At 42.3% G+C, this 17,605-nt stretch overlaps 1 protein-coding gene across 3 annotated transcripts in view; it reads left to right on the top strand.

Annotated features, from left to right (window-relative positions):
* Window positions 1-17,004: 17,004 nt before the first annotated feature.
* Window positions 17,005-17,605, top strand: part of KMT5B (lysine methyltransferase 5B) — a 278,446-nt gene continuing 277,845 nt past the window's right edge. Inside the window, exon 1 of one of the 3 annotated variants that reach the window (XM_085644799.1) lies at window positions 17,005-17,123. The gene's annotated coding sequence lies outside the window, so the exon portion shown is untranslated. Of the gene's footprint in view, window positions 17,124-17,261; window positions 17,483-17,605 lie in introns of those variants that run through there. The other 2 variants (XM_085644797.1, XM_085644800.1) reach the window with 2 other exon arrangements.

Below are 17,605 nucleotides of genomic sequence, written 5' to 3' on the forward strand. Positions count from 1 at the left end.
AAAAAGGAACAAATGTGGGTAATTTATCATTGAGATGATATGTGATTCATTCACTAGCCACCTGATGGAGCTCAAGTTGCCACTTGGTCTGCGATCGGAGAGTAGACTGCTGCAAGTGATGAAGGATACATAGCTTAACTGTGGCCAATAATGTAGCCAACCACCGATGTTTATGCAGTGGCATGTCAGGAAGATCTGAGATATTGTGGCAGAGGACTAGCTGAGGAAGGGTATGATTGGTTGTTGGGAGTCTTCCCCACACGTCCCCAGAAAGTGGAAAGCCCTTGGCACTACCATAAAATTTGTAATAGAGCAGTGATCAGAACCACATCTCCAGCATGAAAGCGAGTTCGGAGTCCAGAAACTATTCCTGTGAAGTTTCATATGACTATTACCAAAAATGTAGTTAACACATGTAATGCTCAGTGGGCTGTTGGAGAATTGCAGTCCATCGGGTTCTGTCTTGTGCTATTATTATTTTGAGTTTAATATAGCACTAGCTAGACCCGAAGGTATCAGAACGCTTTACATGCCACGCGACAACGTCTACAAGAGGTACATGAGGTGACCCACAAGAGTCACAGCTGAACAGCACGGCACCAAGTGGCTACAAAATCACACAGGTATAACACAAGGACACACAGAGGGACGGCATCTGAGACTCATTTTAGGTTGGCTTGGTTGGTATTTTACTAATTCAAAACTAATATTGTGCCTAGAGTGGTAAATGGCTTTTGTCATTTTACAGCTCGGCAAGGACAGCACAGTGCTTGTCCTATGCTTAAAGACTTTGTTGTAGAAATGGCAAAAGACTTTGTCCCTTTCTATCTCGGCATGGATGGCACTGTGCTAATCCTATGCTTAAAAACTTTGTTAGAAAAGCAGATATTTGAGGTGAGCAGATCTAGAGTGTCGCTGGTGTTGAGAGTGCTCTATACAGGAGCTGCTTTCCAACTAAACTTGAGAACTACCCACAGTTCTCTGATTCTTTTTGCATAATTTATTCGTCACTCTATGCCTGAAAGGGTATTTATTTGACTTATACTGGGTGCTCCCTTGTGTCTGAACAAAGCTATACTTCTCTGAAGAGCTCTAATTAGAGCGAAACACTGTATCAGGGGTTGCTTTTACTCATTTCAGGTTGGCTTGGTTGGTATTTTACCAATTCAAAGCTGTATTATTGTGCCTGGAGTGGTAAATGGCTTTTGCCATTTTACAACTCGGCAAGGACAGCACTGTGCTAGTCCTATGCCTAAAGACTTCGCTGTAGAAATAGCAAAAGACTTTGTCCCTTTCTATCTCGGCGTGGATGGCACTGTGCTAATCCTATGCTTAAAAACTTTGATAGAAAAGCAGACATTTGAGGTGAGCAGATCTAGAGTGTCGCTGGTGTTGAGAGTGCTCTATACAGGAGCTGCTTTCCACCTAAACTTGAGAACTACCCAGAGTTCTCTGCTTCTTTTTTGCATAATTTATTCGTCACTCTATGCCTGAAACTGTATTTGTTTTACTTATACTGGGTGCTCCCTTGTGTCTGGACAAAGCTATCCCTCTCTGAAGAGCTCTAATTAGAGCGAAACACTGTGTCAGGGGTTGCTTTTACTCATTTCAGGTTGGCTTGGTTGGTATTTTACCAATTCAAAGCTGTAATATTGTGCCTGGAGTGGTAAATGGCTTTTGTCATTTTACAGCTCGGCAAGGACAGCACTGTGCTATTCCTATGCTTAAAGACTTTGCTATAGAAATGGCAAAAGACTTTGTCCCTTTCTATCTCGGCGTGGATGGCACTGTGCTAATCCTATGCTTAAAAACTTTGATAGAAAAGCAGACATTTGAGGTGAGCAGATCTAGAGTGTCGCTGGTGTTGAGAGTGCTCTATAAGGAACTGCTTTCCACCTAAACTTGAGAAATACCCAGAGTTCTCTCCTTCTTTTTTGCATAATTTATTCGTCACTCTATGCCTGAAAGGGTATTTTTTTTACTTATACTGGGTGCTCCCTTGTGTCTGGACAAAGCTACACCTCTCTGAAGAGCTCTAATAAGAGCGAAACACTGTGTCAGGGGTTGCTTTTACTTATTCCAGGTTGACTTGGTTGGTATTTTACCAATTCAAAGCTATAATATTGTGCCTGGAGTGCTAAATGGCTTTTGTCATTTTACAGCTCGGCAAGGACAGCACTGTGCTAGTCCTATGCTTAAAGACTTTGCCGTAGAAAGGACAAAATACTTTGTCCCTTTCTATCTCGGCATGGATGGCATTGTGCTAAATGGCAATGGCTTTTGTCATTTTAAAGCTCGGCAAGGACAGCACTGTGCTAATCCTATGCTTAAAAACTTTGATAGAAAAGTAGACATTTGAGGTGAGCAGGTCTAGAGTGTCCCTGGTGCTGAGAGTGCTCTATACAGGAGCTGCTTTCCACCTAAACTTGAGAACTACCCAGAGTTCTCTGCTTCTTTTTTGCATAAATATATATATATATTCACTTAAAAAACCATAGGTTTCACACATGTTATAGTTAGGTGGATATTTCTCTTGTAAAAAACCAATGAAATTCCCCCGTTATAGTTAGTTCAGATAACTATAACTTGCGCACCCGCAATCCACCGCTGATGACGTCACATATTACATCACTCATGACATGGTCAGTGGCATCACTCATGACATCACTCATGACATCATCCTTGTGATAGAGTGGCGGCCGCGCGAGTTATAGTTATCTGAACTAACTATAACGGGGGAATTTCATTGGTTTTTTACAAGAGAAATATCCACCTAACTATAACATGTGTGAAACCTATGGTTTTTTAAGTGAATTTGCAAGGTTTTTTAAATGCTAATTCCTATCTATATGCTAAGTTATGTATGTATGTATTATTATTTTTTTGGGGGGGGGTTTCACCGTGCGCGCACGGTGCGCGCACCCCCGCAATTTAAAAAAAAAAATGTTTTGTTCTGCCTTCGGGGTCCTTCAGGGACCCCCTGACAAAGGCTAGGGCGTCAGAAACTCTCTACCCTGCTCCCTTTTCACGTTCGCCACCTTCCTTTTTCACTCTCACACTGAAAACAAACAAAATGGCGGCCGACACTTCCTGATTTCGAACGATTCGAACATTGACTAACATGTAAACACCAATCAGAATTACGCTAGCGCACGTTAGGGTGCTCGCACGGTGCGCGCACGGTGCTCGCACCGTGCGCGGCTATAGATATGTATGTGCTTTTAACTGCAATTTTCTCAGGAACTACTGAACAGATTGACTCCATATATGCAAAAGGCACATCCCTGAGCTGAGGACTACCTCTCTGCCAAATTTCAAGTAATTCTGTTCAGCCGTTCGGGCTGTACCTTGGACTAAAGGTCCCTATGGAAAATTGCATGGGGAAAACGTGTTTTGGGACCCCCCTTTTTCTCAGCCCCCGCTTGACGAATCCCCCCGAGACTTTCAGGGTAGGAGCGGAGCGCCCCACCTATTTTAAAAATTTCACGAGGATTCGTCAACCGGCGCCAAAGTTATTCCAAATAGAATGTCGCCAGTAGGTAGTTATAGTTAGGACCTATTTTCCATGGGAAATCCGCAACATTCTATTTGGAATTACATTGGCGCCGATTGACGAATCTTCGCGAAATTTTCCAAACTTTTGGCCAGCTCCGGTCCGCTCCTATCCTGAAAATTTCACGGTGATTTGTCAAGCGGGGGCCAAGAAAAAAAGGGGGTCCCAAAATGCGTTTTCTCCATGCATTTTCCCATGGGACCTGTTGACGCAGCTACAGCCCGAACTGCTGAACGGAATTACACCAAATTTGGCAAAGAGGTAGTCCTCAGTTCAGACTGGTGCCTTTTGCTTAAATGGTGTAAATCCGTTAAGTAGTTCCTGAGAAAATTAGAGTTAAAAAGATAGATATATCTGGGCGGAGCCTAACCTCACATCTCATCGTGAGATCTGATTGGCTGTCAGTACTTCATCCAATAAGTGTTGGCAGCCATCTTGGGACCAATATACATGATAGCACCTCATTAAAAAGCATTGCAGTTAATGGAAGGTTTTAAGACTTTAGTTACATTATAAATCATTTGTTGATGTTACCATACTCATTTTAGGAATTGTGGTATGTTCTAAGGTTATTTTACCATGTGAAAAAGCCTTCTGCTGGGATATCATGAATCATGTTTGAGAGAAAACTATTTTCTCATACTTTTCCCACAGAGGTTTGGAGGGTGATCTATAAGCTAAACTGAGAGCATATTTTCTGTAAATTCACATTATCTTTCTCATTCATATGAGAATGAAGTCTGACATTCTCAGTAAAACGTGTACATCCAAAAAGGGCAGAGACTGTCAGTTGATTCCTTTAAGTTCTACTGCAGCTTCCCAGAGTGTTCTAAAGAACAACTAGAGCGCTAATAGTCCTACTTATGACAAACATATTGCACACCTGAAGCCATCTTGATTGGAATAAAGTGGTAACTCTTAAAACATTTAATTTAAAAAGGAACAAAATGAGGGAGTTCATTTTGCCATAAAAGTATGATTAGTGCTGAAGAAAGAAATATTAGGGCACATTTTGAGTGACTTCTCAAATCCTCTTCTATTTCATTAAAAAATTCTGACATGCAGACTGAAACATGCACTTTCAATACCAGCAGCAGACTTCCCTGGTGAGCAGTAGCTTTACAACAGTGATCTAATAAGCAACTAGAGTGCTAACATTCTGAATTTATGGCAAATGTGTGACACATCTGAATGCCTTCTTGATGGAATCAAAGTAAAAAACTGAAAGTTTTTCCTACTGAGGAGACTGTAGTAAATGAGTAAATTAGGAAACTTCATAACAAATAAGTCTCCCAAAATAGCCACCAGAGACAAAGGAGCCCAAATGTAGCCCAAATATCACCCAGATGTAGCCCAAGTATAGCCCAATGACAGAATGTCCCAGAGTGTTCTAACGAACAACTAGAGCGCTAACAGTCTTACTTATGACAAACGTATGGCACACCTGAAGCTATCTTGATTGGAATAAAGTGGTAACACTTAAAACATTTAATTTACAAAGGAACACAATGAGGGGGTTCCTTTTGCCATAGAAATTATGATTAGTGCTGAAGAAAGAAAAATTAGGGCACATTTTGAGTGACTTCTCAAATCCTCTTCTATTTCATTAAAAAATTCTGATATGCAAACTGAAACATGTACTTTTAATACCAGCAGCAGACTTCCATGGTGAGCAGTAGCTTTACTACAGGGATCTAATGAGCAACTAGAGTGCTAACATTCAGAATTTATGGCAAATGTGTGACATATCTGAATACCTTCTTGATGGAATCAAAGGAAAAACTGAAAGCATTTCCTACTGAGGAGACTGCAGTAAATGAGGAAATTAGGAAACTTCATAACAAATAAATCTCCCAAGATGGCCACCAGAGACAAACGAGCCCAAATGCAGCACAAATATCATCCGGATGTAGCCCACATGTAGCCCAATGACAGAAGTGTGCAAAACACTTTTTTTTGTGTATTTGCAGATTTATATAGTGCAGACTTGTCAGGTATTGGAGTGCTTTACATGAGCATTGGCTACATCACACAAGATCAAATTCATTTTGGTTGTAGACATGGGGAGATTAAGTGATTTGTGTCAGGAAACTGCAAGCTTGTGGTCTTTATGGTTTCCCAAATTGCGTAATTTGTGCTTCACAGAAGACGCATCTTTGTAATCACGTACTTCTCCCTCAAAATGTAGAAAACATCTAATAATGCTTTATTTGTTTCATAACTTTACATTAAGAAATGCTTGTTGTTTTGGAGCTGCTTGTGTTTTCCACACGCTTTTCTAATTACACGTGCAGAAACGATTCTTTATCCTTTGTTTAGTTCTGCACGCGTAGGTTTAACACGTGAAGAAAAGACGCTTTTGCTGGTTGCTAGGAAACCAGCGTTTTACACGTGCAGTTCAGGAAACGCCTTAATGCGGCTATAAATAACCACGAGGCAGTAACATGAGTGCTTGACTTCGTCTCAGTCATTCGCGGTATGCAGAGGAGGTTTGCACAAGGGCAGAGGACGTCGCCTGGAAAGGGAATCCCTCATCGTAACTCAGCTTCCAGTTCACTTTCAGTTAAGTCCCGAGTTGCTTCGGGTTTGTTTGTTTTTTTTGTTTCCTGAACGCGAGGATCACTTGCGATCTGTGTGGGCTGTCAACTTCAGTTTATTCGGAGCGCTCAGCAGACTACAAAGAAGCATTTAATTAAGACTATGTTATAACTTTAAAGTTGCTCTTTGATCGGACAAAAGACTTTTGGCTGAAAACTGAAAAGCGTGCAGAGTGAAGGTTTCCTGTTTAAGCGCTTGGGGTTTTCTGCAATGTAATTAATGTTGTGACTTCCTTTCGTTTTAAAAAGTATGCGCTTGGGATTTATGCAATGTACAATGTACCTTGTATGAGTGACTGAATAGGACTGTTGGTGAATGAGTGGATGTGTATGTGGATCTTAGAATTACTGAAGAGGTTGTTGTAACTGGTATTGGGATGTCCATTGTTTTGAAAATGTTAATTTCTATTTTTGAATGTGTGTATCAAAGGTTATATTAGGGGGAGAGGAGGTCTGCCACTCTATCACAAGGATGATGTCATCAGTGATGTCATCAATGATGTCATTTGAGATGTCAACAGTGATGTCATGAGTGATGTCACTGATCATGACATGAGTGATGTAATATGTGACGTCATCAGCAGTGCATTGCGGGCGCGCGAGTTATAGTTAGCTGAACTAACTATAACGGGGGAATTTCAATGGTTTTGTACGAGTGAAAAGTCCAGCTAACTATAACACCCCTGAAACCTATGTTTTTTTCAGTGAATTTCTAAGGTTTTTTAAATGCTAATTCCTAACTATAACGTGCCTGAAACCTATGGTTTTTTCAGTGAATTTCAAAGGTTTTTTAAATGCTAATTTCTAACTATGCCTACAGAGATAGCACATGTGAAGAAAGAAGAAAAAACGCACAAAAAGAAAAAAAAGAAATTCAGAAAGAAGCCACAGAAGTCTTAAAAGACGAAGAAAAGTGCAGGAAGAAGGATAACGTGCAGAAAGAACAAACAGAAGAGCAGAAAGAAGCCTTGTTGCAAAATCATCCTGTACCCTCAACTTTTTCAGACGGATACTGGTGGTAACTGAGTCTGACTAACCAGTCCTAGAGCCAGTGCTATGTTAAAAGACAATCAGAATACAGTGAAAACACCAACATACACTAGGGAACACTATGCGTTGGGGTCCCCCTGTGATTAGCATGACCTCCTCTGTAAACCCCTAGTATATAATAGGGCAGGGGATTAAAACGACCTCTTAAAACGCGCCACAGGGCGTGTTTGCACCCATCCCCTCCCTTCCCCACTGTGTAAACACGCCCTGTGGCAGTTTTTAGTTGGGAGATTAAGTTCATTTGAATCCTGAGGGTCCCTAGGGTCCAACTAGCCCACTAGGTACCTCCAGTAAGTGCCAGAGAGCTGTGTTGCAGAGAGCTGTAACAAGTGGCATGGCCTGGACCACCTCTCTGCAACGCAGCTCAGTGGCGCTTACTGGAAGCACCTGGTGGGCTAGTTGGCCCCCAGGGTCCCTCAGGATTGAAAGGGAATTATTTCCCCAACTTAAAACGCGCCACAGGGCGTGTTTGCACACGTCACCTCAGGCCCTGTCCCCTCCCTTCACCACTGTGTAAAAGCGCCCTGTGGCCGTTCTAAGTTGAGAGATTAAGTCCCCTTGAATCCTAAGGGTCCCTAGGGTCAAACTAGCCCACTAGGTGCCTCCAGTAAGCACCACAGAGCTGCGTTGCATAGAGGTGTAAAAAGGGGCGTGGCCTCAGAACAACTGTCTGCAACCCAGCTCCCTGGCGCATACTGGAGATACCTGTTGGGCTAGTTGGCCCTCAGGGACCCTCAGTATTGAAGGGGAATTAATTCCCCAACTTACAACTGGCCAGGGGGCGCGTTTGCAGAGTGCTGCAAGGAGGGGGCGTGGCCTCCGGCGCGATGCCGGTCTTTTATTTATTTTATTTTGTTAAGAAGGAGGGCTGTGTGGCCCCCCTTCTTTTTCTAATTTATTGACCCTGGGGACCCCATCCCCCAGGGCCTGCACCCTAATTTTTTTTGTTGAAAAAAATAAATTTGGCCCTTCCAAGGCCTTAATCGGCCCTGGGGACCCCAACCCCCTGGTCATGGCCTTTTCTTTTTTTATTCTTTAGGATGGGGGCTGCGTTGACCCCCCCTCAGGCCACTTATGGCCCCGGGGACCCCCATACCCCTGGGTTGGCCGTTGCTTTTTATTATTTTTAAAAAATACATATTTATAGAAACACCTAGGACATGCTGGACAAACCGTATGTACCTATCACCATGACGATTTGCGTGATATTCATTAAAATGCGACTATGCATACAATGAATCCACGTGGAATGTATTTACACCGCTAGTGAAGCTCTGACGTGTCTGACGCCCTACCGTGCCTAATCCCGGTGCCCCCACCGGTGGGTACTCTCCAAGTAGACACCCTTGTCGTTTATTTATACAAACATGGGTAGCTATTGATGGGCACATTTAATACACACGCACACCAAGCCATTCAAAGGGGATTCGACAAAAATTCGACCAAACTATGCAAGAAACCCTCCTTACGGGTAATAAAGCACACATCCACCGCCGGATTTGTAATACTTTTTATTTTACTCTCTGGAAAGGAGACGAACCTCACTTGAGAGTCACAGCGTGCTCCTGGCTGAGCCCAATGCTGTGTTACACCCACCAGTGCCTGCCGAGTGCCACACACCTCTGTGTTGTATTCCACCAGCTAGTGCGTATGCTATGACACTCTCTAGCCCATGTGCACTGTAACACCACCCGTGAATATGTCATGCCACACTTGCCTTTGCACGGGTTATATTGACCCATCTAACGTTCCTTCCTCGATGCCTATGTTATAACGCACAGCGCTATGCCATACATATTACAATCTGGGATCCATATCTTTGTCACAGTGTATATGCAACGTTACACTCCCCAGCACATATTTTATATTACAACTTTAGAGACTAGTTAGGTTACACAACAATGCCCTGTGCATATTACACTCCAAGGCGCATATCGCATAGCAGGCGCTAGTGCCTGTGCTATCTCGCGCTCTCCAATGAATCTGTCATTGCGCACAATGTATTGCATATTATATTTCACACCCCGGTTCATCTTATATTACACTTTTTGGTGCATAGTTTATACCATATACTATATCTAGTTTTCCTTTTTTAATCGTGCTCTCAGGACTATGTTTTATATAACACTGCGTCCACCTACCCTTTTCACAGGCATTACATTTTGCGATGGGGGGTGGAGGGTCAGGGGGTGTTTCTGCCAAGTGAGCCCGGAGTCACAGTCACAAACGTCCTCTTCTTCCTGAATAAAAGTGAGATTATACTGCATACTTGTTCATATTTTAAGTAGTTCGCACAGACACACATTTTAAAAACAATAAAGTTACTAATACCCACCTTCTCTGAACAGTTAGCTTGCTACCCCATCCACCTCCTCCCTATCCTCTGTTGTCTGAATCCATGGACTAGCCTCCTCCCTCCTACCATACATGGTCTGATGTGCTGCCACTGCCCTCCATTTAGCATGATGTACCAGTCCACTCCTCCTGCCCTCCATTGCCCAATTCTATTGCCCATCATTGACCTCCTGCTTAGCCTCTGTGCTTAGCTTGCTGCCCCTATTCTCCTTCCCCCTGCCCTCCAATGTCTTTGTGCATACCCCTGCTCCATCCGTTTTGCCCACCATGTTCCATGGACCTGCCACTCCTATCTACTCTGAGTGTTCTGTTGAGCTGCCACTCCCCTCCCACCTGCCTAGCATTGTCAGATCACTGTAACCTGTCCCTGCCACCTCCACCCTGCCTGTCCACATGCCATGCCCCTATCCCCTTCCTCCTGTCCTCCATGGTCCATTTTACTGCCACACCCTTCTGCCCTCCTGGTCTGTTGTGCTGCAACTGCTCCTCCTGCTTGCCCCGCGCGGTCTGTTGTGAGGCCCCTTCCCCCAGAACTCTCTTGTCTGTGCCCAGGTCCTGACCCTCCCTTCTATCCTCCATGGTCCTTTGTGCATGCCCCTGCACCCTCCTTCTTGCCCATCATAGCCATTGTGCTGCCACTAACCCTCCCGCTTGCCATGTATGGTCTTCTGTGCTGCCATGGCCCCTCCCACCTTCCCTGTGTGGTCATCTAGCTGCCCCTGACCCCCTCCCACCTTCCCTCCATGGTCTGTGTGTATGCCATCATTGTCTCATTGTTGCTCTCCATGGTGTGTCTTGTTTCTAGTGCCCATGGAAATGCTTTCAGTTTTTTACTTTGATTCCATCAAGAAGGTATTCAGATATGTCACACATTTGCCATAAATTCTGAGTGTTAGCACTCTAGTTGCTCATTAGATCACTGTAGTAAAGCTACTGCTCACCACGAACGCCTGCTGCTGGTATTAAAAGTGCATGTTTCAGTCTGCATATCAGAATTTTTAAATGAAATAGAAGAGGATTTGAGAAGTCACTTAAAATGTGCCCTAATTTTTCTTTCTTCAGCACTAATCATAATTTCTATGGCAAAATGAACCCCCTCATTGTGTTCCTTTTAAAAAAAAATGTTTTAAGTGTTACCAGTTTATTCCAATCAGGTGTGCCATACTTTTGTCATAAGTAAGACATAAGCGCTCTAGTTGTTCTTAAGAACACTCTGGGACATTCTGTCATTGGGCTATACTTGGGCTACATCTCAGTGATATTTGGGCTACATTTGGGCTCTTTTGTCTCTGGTGGCCATCTTGGGAGATTTATTTGTTATGAAGTTTCCTAATTTCCTCATTTACTGCAGTCTCCTCAGTAGGAAATATTTTCAGTTTTTTACTTTGGTTCCATTAGGAAGGCATTCAGATGTGTCACACATTTGCCATAAATTCTGAATGTTAGCACTCTGGTTGCTCATTAGATCACTGTAGTAAAGCTACTGCTCACCAGGGAAGTCTGCTGCTGGTATTCAAAGTGCATGTTTCAGTCTGCATGTCAGAATTGTTTTATGAAATAGAAGAGGATTTGAGAAGTCAATATGTGCCCTAATTTTTCTTTCTGCAGCACTAATCATCATTTCTATGGCAAAATGAACCCCCTCATTTTGTTCCTTTGTAAATTAAATGTTTTAAGTGTTACCACTTTATTCCAATCAAGATGGCTTCAGGTGAGCCATACCTTTGTCATAAGTAAGACTGTTAGCGCTCTAGTTGTTCGTTAGAACACTCTGGGACATTCTGTCATTCGGCTATACTTGGGGTACATCTGGGTGATATTTGGGCTACATTTGGGCTCTTTTGTCTCTGGTGGCCATCTTGGGAGATTTATTTGTTATGAAGTTTCCTAATTTCCTCATTTACTGCAGTCTCCTCAGTAGGAAATACTTTGTTTTTTACTTTGGTTCCATCAAGAAGGCATTCAGATGTGTCACACATTTGCCATAAATTCTGAATGTTAGCACTCTAGTTGCTCATTAGATCACTGTAGTAAAGCTACTGCTCACCAGGGAAGTCTGCTGCTGGTATTCAAAGTGCATGTTTCAGTCTGCATGTCAGAGTTTTTTTATGAAATAGAAGAGGATTTGAGAAGTCAAAATGTGCCCTAATATTTCTTTCTTCAGCACTAATCATACTTTCTATGGCAAAATGAACTCCCTCATTTTGTTCCTTTTTAAATTAAATGTTTTAAGAGATACCACTTTATTCCAATCAAGATGGCCTCAGGTGTGCAATATGTTTGTCATAAGTAGGACTGTTAGCGCTCTAGTTGTTCTTTAGAACACTCTGGGAAGCTGCAGTAGATCACAAAGGAATCAACTGACAGTCTCAGCCCTTGTTGGATGTACATGTTTTACTGAGAATGTCAGACTTCATTCTCACATGACTGAGAAAGATAATGTGAATTTACAGAAAATATGCTCTCAGTTTAGCTTATAGACCACCTTCCAAACCTCTGTGGGAAAAGTATGAGAAAATAGTTCTCTCTCAAACATGATTCATGATATCACAGCAGAAGGCTTTTTCACATGATAAAATCACCTTAGAACATACCACAGTTCCTAAAATGAGTATGGTACCATCAACAAATGATTTATAATGTAACTAAAGTCTTAAAACCTTCCATTAACTGCAATGCTTTTTAATGAGGTGCTATCATGTATATTGGTCCCAAGATGGCTGCCAACACTTCTTGGATGAAGTACTGACAGCCAATCAGATCTCACGATGAGATGTGAGGTTAGGCTCCGCCCAGATATATCTATCTTTTTAACTCTAATTTTCTCAGGAACTACTCAACGGATTTACACCATTTAAGCAAAAGGCACGAGTCTGAACTGAGGACTACCTCTTTGCCAAATTTGGTGTAATTCCGTTCAGCAGTTCGGGCTGTAGCTGCGTCAACAGGTCCTATGGGAAAATGCATGGAGAAAAAGTGTTTTGGGACCCCCCTTTTTTCTCGGCCCCCGCTTGACGAATCACCGTGAAATTTTCAGGATAGGAGCGGACCGGAGCTGGTCAAAAGTGTGGAAAATTTTGCAAAGATTCGTCAGTCGGCACCAATGTTATTCCAAATAGAATGTTGCAGATTTCCTATGGAAAATAGGTCCTAACTATAACTACCTACTGGCGACTGCCAGTAGGTAATATATATATATATATATAGTCATTAAGTATAAGATTAGGTAGTGTCATCCATGTTGAGCCAAAAAATCAGAAAAGCCTTTTATATCATACATATATATACATCTCAATATCGATTGTGCTCCTTCCGCTCTCTCCGCCCTGGGTAGAGGATTGCTCAAGCCAGCGGAGCGTGCCAGACTTCAAATCTCAAACAAGTTAAAATAAGACGATCACTCAGGGGGTAAATCCAATGGTAGATGTTTTATCCAGTTACGCATTTCAACTGTCTTGCAGTCTTGCTCACAATATGCCAAAATTGACATGTTAGGATTTAGAGTACTGGTTTCTGAGTTCAAAGGCAGGAGAACCACATTCAAATTGTGTGTAGCAGCTGATGGTCCATCTGTCTTAGGATAGAAAACCCAGAGGGCATTACAATTTGTTCTTGATCCTAACAGCATTGAGCAGGTGTTAGTTGCATGTGATGGGGAAGAAACAAAAAATTGGGTCTTGAAGAAATTTTCAAGAGTATTTAATAAGAAAATTGAAAAACTCAAAGGTTTCACTCACAAAACCGGAGTGAAAATGTCAGCGTCTCCTAAAATACACAAAGTACGCAACATACCCTTAATCGTCAGTGATGTGGTGAAGTCAGAGCTCAAGTAACTATTGGATGCAGGCATTACAGAGCGCGTTGAAGCTTCTAAGTGAATGTCTCCATTGGGCAAGACAGGTCAATGGAAAGATAAGCCTATGTGTTGATCTCAGGTATCTTAACGACAACATACTTGTGGATCAGTTCCCATTACGAAGAATTGATTAAATGCTCTCTGTGACAAGAAAGTTCCTATCGTTTTCCCCTTTGTACTCTCTGCGGCATTTCACCAAATGTATTTGCATACTTCTAGTAGAGTAATGACAGTATTCCCAAAAATGTTTCCAGTTCTGTTGTATGCCTTTTGGACTGGTGTCTGCTGCTGCTGTTTTACAGAGGCTTGTGACAGAACAATTTGGTGATAGCCGAGAGCTTTCTTGCGCCAGAATGAAATCCTGGTAATGGGTAGTGACAAAGTAGTTCATGATGACAAATTAAGAATGGTGATAAATGTGCTCCTGGAAAAGGGTTTAACTGCAGAAATCTCGAAATGCAAGTTTGCTGAGAGGATGGTCACATATTTGGGTAATAAAGTTAGTTCAAAAGGGATTCAACCTAAGGATAAGTCATTGAGAGCCATAGTGGGCACACCCTCACTTAAATCAAAAGAGGACGGTAGGTTATTCTTAGGGATAGCTGAGTTTTATGTAAAGTTCTTAGACAGATTTTCTGAAAAACCTCATGCCATGAGGGCTCTATTAAAAAAAATGCACAGTTTATTTGAAGAAAGGAATGTCAACAATCATTTATGGAAATCAAAAACTCCATTAGAATAGCACCGAACTTACAGGGTTTGAGCCAAAGGCAAGTACTGTTTTTAGCAAAGATGCAAGTGGTTAGGGGTTAGGCAGCATTCTTACCCAGATTGGCCTGAATGGAAAGGAAGTAGTGGTAGCGCTTGCATCCCGCTCACTTACACCAACAGATGAAAAATACTCGTCCTTGAATGAGAAATGTTGGCATGTGTGTGTGGGCATTAGAGCATTTTAGGAATTTTTTATGGGGAAGGAAATTTACCATACGGAGTGACCACAAACCTTTGACAAAACTGTTTCTAACGAAAGAACTTTTGAGGGCAACAAAGTTATCCATGCGTTTACAGGATTACAGGCATGATATTTAGCATGTTCCTGGTGCAAAGAATTTTCATAGCTGATTTTTTTTTAGCAGGGTGTCATTACCATTAACTGATATTGATAGGAATTAATTTTCTTTAGCTAACATTTCTCAAACTAATGCACCTCAGGATAGCTGGGAGTGTAACGAATGGTTAGAAGCGGAGAGCAAAGGTTACATTTTGAAAGAAGTAAAGGAGAAAATTGTGAATGGGTGGGGTGTTTTGGGAAAAGAAAGGTATGAGAGATGAACACAAGATTCTAGGAAATCAGAGATGAATTGGGTATGGAGGAGTTTTTTCGTGTTATGTGGGGAGAAAATAGTTCCTCCCAAAGATTTAAGAGTAACCATCATCAATCTTTGTCATGAAGGTCATTCAGATTACACAAGTATAAAAAGGAGATTGAAAGAATTGTATCAGTGGCCAAAGTAGATTTAGGGGTTGAAAGTTGTCATGTTAATTGAAAAATGTGAAATTGCAGACAAAACCCAAAAAACGTTCAATCATCCATGAGGCTCTTTTGGGTGTCCAAAATTACATTGGGTGGAGTTGGCTTTGGACATTATGGGACCAATAATTGGCAGGATCGAACGTGCAAACACATTTTAGTCTTGGGTGATGTATTCTCACGTTGGTTAGAAGTGGGAATCGTAGATTAAGCGAACACCACAACAGTGATGAATTTCTTGAATGAGGTATTTTGGAGGGTAGACTTTCCTGTAGTTATACTTTCTGACAATTGGGTACAATTTAAGATCGCTGAGATGAAAGAATTTTTAAAAGCGTCTAGCACAGAGTAAAAGTTTACTGCCCTCTATCGTCCCAGAAAGGAATGGTATCGTGGAAAGGGTGAACAGTAGTATCAAAGGTATTTTGCAACCATCAAGTAAAAGCAATATTTAATAAGAAGGTGAAATTTAAAAAAATGGTATAGGCTTACAGGACAACCAGCCATGGTTTGGTTGGGAAAGCCCATTTTCATTAATGAGAGGTAGTGTACCGTACTCAAGAATCAATCCAGTTTGGATGAAGAAAAGTGAAACGGTAGAGTGTAATATCCAGGAAGTAAGGAAATGTATCATGGATTCACAAATCAAAAAAACAAGTTATATTACGATTTTAAACATGGTTCGAAAAAAGTAAAGATAAGTGCTGATAAATAGGTGCGTGTGAAATAGGGCAGAAAAATAGAAAAGGAAGAAAGCAAATTCAGTGAACCTAAGAAAGTACTAAAAGTAATCAACACTGTTGCGTTGGACAACGGTGAAGTGTGGCATTTGAGTCGCCTTGCTTTGGCAAAAAGCATGGCTGGTGACGGTAAGGTACAGAAAACTGTTACTAGCAATTATTGGTGGTTAGATCACTGTGGTCTCGCTCCAAGAAGTGAAAAGGTTCCAGAAAATTATTCTGGAGAATGTGTTAAGTTTGGTGCAAATGCGTACATCGATTAGGACCATGTAAGTGAACAAGATTCTCCTGAGGCAGTACAAAATAACACCGTGTAGCAATGAGTCAAGATTCGAAGGAAGTTAAAACCTCAAAAGGACAATTGAGAAACCAAAAAACATGGATATGTTTATTCGCGAGTGAAGTTTCTTTATGTAGATTTAATTTAGCAAGGAAACATCTTCCCCCCCCATAAAAAGGGGAATTGTATGGTATCGACTAGTGTTATACAATGTATTTACTAATGTTCCTTTGGTGCATTCTTAGTTCTGGGTATATATTGTGGGTTAGGAACGTTGCTGGCATGCTTTGCTGGCTGGGACGATGTACCTACATCTACTCTGTTGGTGATGAAATAAAGAAATGAACTTAACCTTTCTATGTGGTCGAGAATCATTCCTGTGGAAGATAGGACACTCGACTGTGTATTTCATAACATTATGAACAAGCATTTTGGGGGAGAAAGGAACAACCGTTCCTGGTTTGACTGACAGGAAAGAAAGTATAGCTACTAAATAGTTTGAAGTCATAATGTGTAGCACATTCGGCCAGCCCTAGAATTTGGTAAACAGCTCTCTAGATGGTGAGAATTTTTAGCTTCTAGATTTTACAAGTGCCATAATGCCAGCGTGCAAAACGCTCAGATTGCCTGAAGGGTTAACAAGTGCCATAATGCCAGCGTGCAAAACGCTCAGATTGCCTGAAGGGTTAGTTGGGTAGGTATTGACTGAAGTAGCCAACATGCAAAAACACATCAAACAGGGACCTGTATAAGGTCTAAACTATATACACTGCATCTAAAAACGTCTTTCATCAACACAACAGCTTAAAAATAAACAAAACAAAAGTATTCTCTTAATCATAACAAAGTCTCGCCATTCTAACAAGGATTTTGGATCAAGGAATCATTTCCTGTCGTCCAAGCAGTTAAGTGAACAATAAAAGAACAAAGTATGTGCTTTGTAGTTCCCGCTGTATGTTGTTGCTGCTAAAGACTGCTGATACCGAAGTTTAATTCAGACACTGCTCTCCACAAAGAGGTGGGGCTAAGTCACAACTGTCGACGAACAACCAATTATGCAGGAAGAGGGAGGAGTCTCTAAGACAGCCGAAGATCAGGGGATTTAAAAAAACAAATTTCATGGAATCCTAAACCTTCCATTGTGACAGCGGAAAGACAAAGGTAATCGGTGCGGACGATATCGGTGCTAACGGTCAGAATGGTCCGCTCGGCGGACCTAATCCGATTGATCACTAGCTCCACCCTACCGCAGCTTCCGTAGGGCGGTTAGCTGAGACCCACCCGGCCTGTACCTGCGTCAGTGGTACGTCACCTCCTGCAACCCCCCCCCCTCCGTCCCTTCCTCCGCTGCTCCCCAGCACCGCGGTCCCCCGCCCGGGCCTAGGCCCCACCCTGTGCCACAGTCGCAGAGTGTCCCTTGTGTACGCATCGCTCGGGTCGACCTCCGCGTCGCTCTACTGGACAGTCGCGTTCCTGCTTCTACAGCTCCATCTTGGGCCTGCGCAGCCGCTACGAGTGCGGTAAGGGCGATAATCACCTGCCAAGAAAAGCAGCCTAAATCTACGCGGGGGCGGGTTGGGGTGCCCTTTTACGGACTCCTCATCCATCACTTATCTATGTTTCACTGTCCTGCTACCTATACG

The sequence above is a fragment of the Triturus cristatus genome, chromosome 3_1, assembly GCF_964204655.1.
Source record: "Triturus cristatus chromosome 3_1, aTriCri1.1, whole genome shotgun sequence".
Lineage (NCBI taxonomy): Eukaryota > Metazoa > Chordata > Amphibia > Caudata > Salamandridae > Triturus > Triturus cristatus.